This window comes from Stegastes partitus, unplaced genomic scaffold, assembly GCF_000690725.1.
Source record: "Stegastes partitus isolate 25-593 unplaced genomic scaffold, Stegastes_partitus-1.0.2 Scaffold1176, whole genome shotgun sequence".
NCBI lineage: Eukaryota > Metazoa > Chordata > Actinopteri > Pomacentridae > Stegastes > Stegastes partitus.
In genome coordinates, this window is record NW_007578907.1 from 279,090 (window position 1) to 281,895 (window position 2,806).

Here is a 2,806-nt window from a genome sequence, read left to right on the forward strand (position 1 = left end):
AACTTCACAGTCCAGGGAAACGTGTGACGATTTGTTTGATTTAAAATCTAAATATTCCCAGTAAGTGGCTGAACCGACTTGTTAGTCAAACTGGATCCACCAGAGCTGACCTTCAGATGGATGATCCTGAAACCTGCTTCCTGCTTCCTGCAAAACAGCATATAATAAAATAATATAATATAAGATAAGATGATATAATAGAGGGCTGCAGGGTGGCGCAGTTGGTAGCACTGTTGCCTTGCAGCAAGAAGGTTGCCAGTTCGCATCCCGGTGGGAGCACTGAAATCTTTCTGTGTGGAGTCTCCATGTTCTCCCCGTGCAGCGTGGGTTCTCTCCGGGTTCTCCGGCTTCCTCCCACAAGGTCCAGAAACATGCAACAAATTGTCCGTAGGTGTGAATGTGAGTGTGCTTGGTTGTCTGTCTCTAAGTGTAGCCCTGCGATAGACTGGTTACCTGTCCAGGGTGTCCCCTGCCTTCACCATGAGTCAGCTGGGATAGACCCGAGTGAGGATTAAGCGGTGTAGAGATAATGGATGGGTGGATGATAAAATAGACAAAGGCAGCAGCAGTCCGTACAGTTCAACATGTGGAACATTAACTTACAGCAGGACTTTGAAACACTTATCAACTGTTTTTGGTCTTTCTGTCGTTTCAGCAGCTGCTCTGTGGCTCCTCAGATAACCAGCGCAGCGTGGAGGTGGTGCTCTTCTGTCCAGCGGAGCCTGAAGCTGCTGGTTCGTTGCTCTCAGAGCAAACAGCAGAGCTTCATCAGGTCAGACCTGCAGCATCCTCATGGCCCTGCTGTCCGCCCTCACGCCCGTCCTGGCGGCGCTTCTGTGTCTGGTCATCGGCCTGCTGCTGCTGAGGTCACGGGGGAAGACCTCGGTGACGCCCAAGGAGCCGAGCCGGAGGCCGTGGGTGGATCAGGACCTGCAGGACGACTCGGAGACGGCAGCAGCAGCAGCAGCAGGTGGGAGCTGAGCAAAGCTGGTATCTGAACTTTCAGCGGCCGGCTGGAGCTTCAGCAGAACAGAGTCAGATGTGACGCTGAGACATGCAGCAGCTTTATCAGCCATAAACGCTTATCTGCTCTGTGAACATTTACCAGAAACACTGTCAAGAGTTTCCTGTGGTTCGGTGCAGAGAAGACTTTAAGCTCTAATGAGCAACATTTCCACATTAAAAGGCCTGAAAACAAACAATTTTAAACCCAGAGAGTTTTATTTACTGTAACGGAGCTGCTCTGTTTGGCCTCGTGTCAGCTGGACAGGTTCGGTTTACAAAAGCTGTTTGCAGTCCAAAAGTGCATCTATCTACACATCTGTGCATTGTTTCACTGCTGTGTTCTGCTTTAGAGCCGGTCCGGTTCCTTATTCCAGTAAAATTAGCTTCAGTTGAATCATATAATACAGTTTCCCACCAGAGACGCCGTCTGCAGCTCCTCCAGAGTGACTGAAACGATGTGAACGCTTCAGAACGACTCGATTTCATTCATTTAAAGGATTAAAGCTTCACAGGATGACCGGAAAAAACATCAGTTCTTAACTTTGTACAGAAAATCTCTGTTAGGTACAGTTTACACTGTAAAAACTAAATCTGTTGATTTTATTTTTTTAAATGGTGGAAATCTGTGAAAAATATTTCATAAAACGGTGGAATACCGTAAAACCTGCGCTGTGCTTTAAATATCTGTAGATTAATGACAGTTTTAGATTATTTAAACACAGTTGAACTGTCTAACTTACCGGCAACACATTCTATATATAATATATATTTATATTTGATAAAATACAGATTATTTAATGTGGACATTATTTACAGTTTTGGCCTCTTTTCCTTTGTTTTCTTCTTTTTAAAGTCAATGTGTTTATTAAATGTTTTATTTTTTGTAATTTAACAAAAACTGAAGAAATTTGTAGAATAATACATTATAAAAAATACTACTTTTTAATCCTGCAAACAGCAAGTATGTGTACTTTTCTTTTTTTTTAATTTAAATACATGAAATTTTACTATAAAATGTAAAAGAATGAATAACTATTGATGTTATTTACAGGTTTAGTCTTTTTTTTAATGGTTAACATTTGAATTAATACCTTTTTATGTGTAATTTAACAAAATGGGGACAATTTGTAAAATAACAGTAAATTATTAAAACTAAATTACAGGTAAAACTATTTGAAAACATCCTTATTTTACAGCCCAGATAAAAGCAGTGACAACAGACAGAACTGTGTTCAGCTCCTGATGTATGAAACTTTATTGACAGCCTGATGTTTACGTGGACAAACAACTCCAGTGTCCATGTTTTATATCAGACTGTTGCTACAATGTTTGATGTTTTATTTCTATGAATCAGTTTTCTGTGCTGAACATCAGCAGCTTCTCTTTGCTGTGTGTCCGTCAGACGACGACTGGCTGGATCCCACCGAGGAGGAGGAAGTCGCTCACATCCCTTACTCGCCTCCACGGTACTCTGAGGAGACGATGCTGCAGAGATCCAGAGACTTCTACGATCTGATGAACCAGCGGAGGACCGTGAGGTTCATCAGCAGCGAGCCGGTGCCCAGAGAGCTCATCGACAGAGTCATCCACACTGCAGGCATGAGACGGAGCCCGATGTAGAGACGCTGCCGTGGAGACGATGAGCTGCAGGTTGTGATGCTTCTGATGTTTCTGTTCACCTGCACAGGTACAGGGCCGAGCGGAGCCCACACCGAGCCCTGGACCTTCGTCGTGGTGTCGGACCCGGACACCAAGCACCAGATCCGGCTGATCGTGGAGGAGGAGGAGGAGATGAACTACC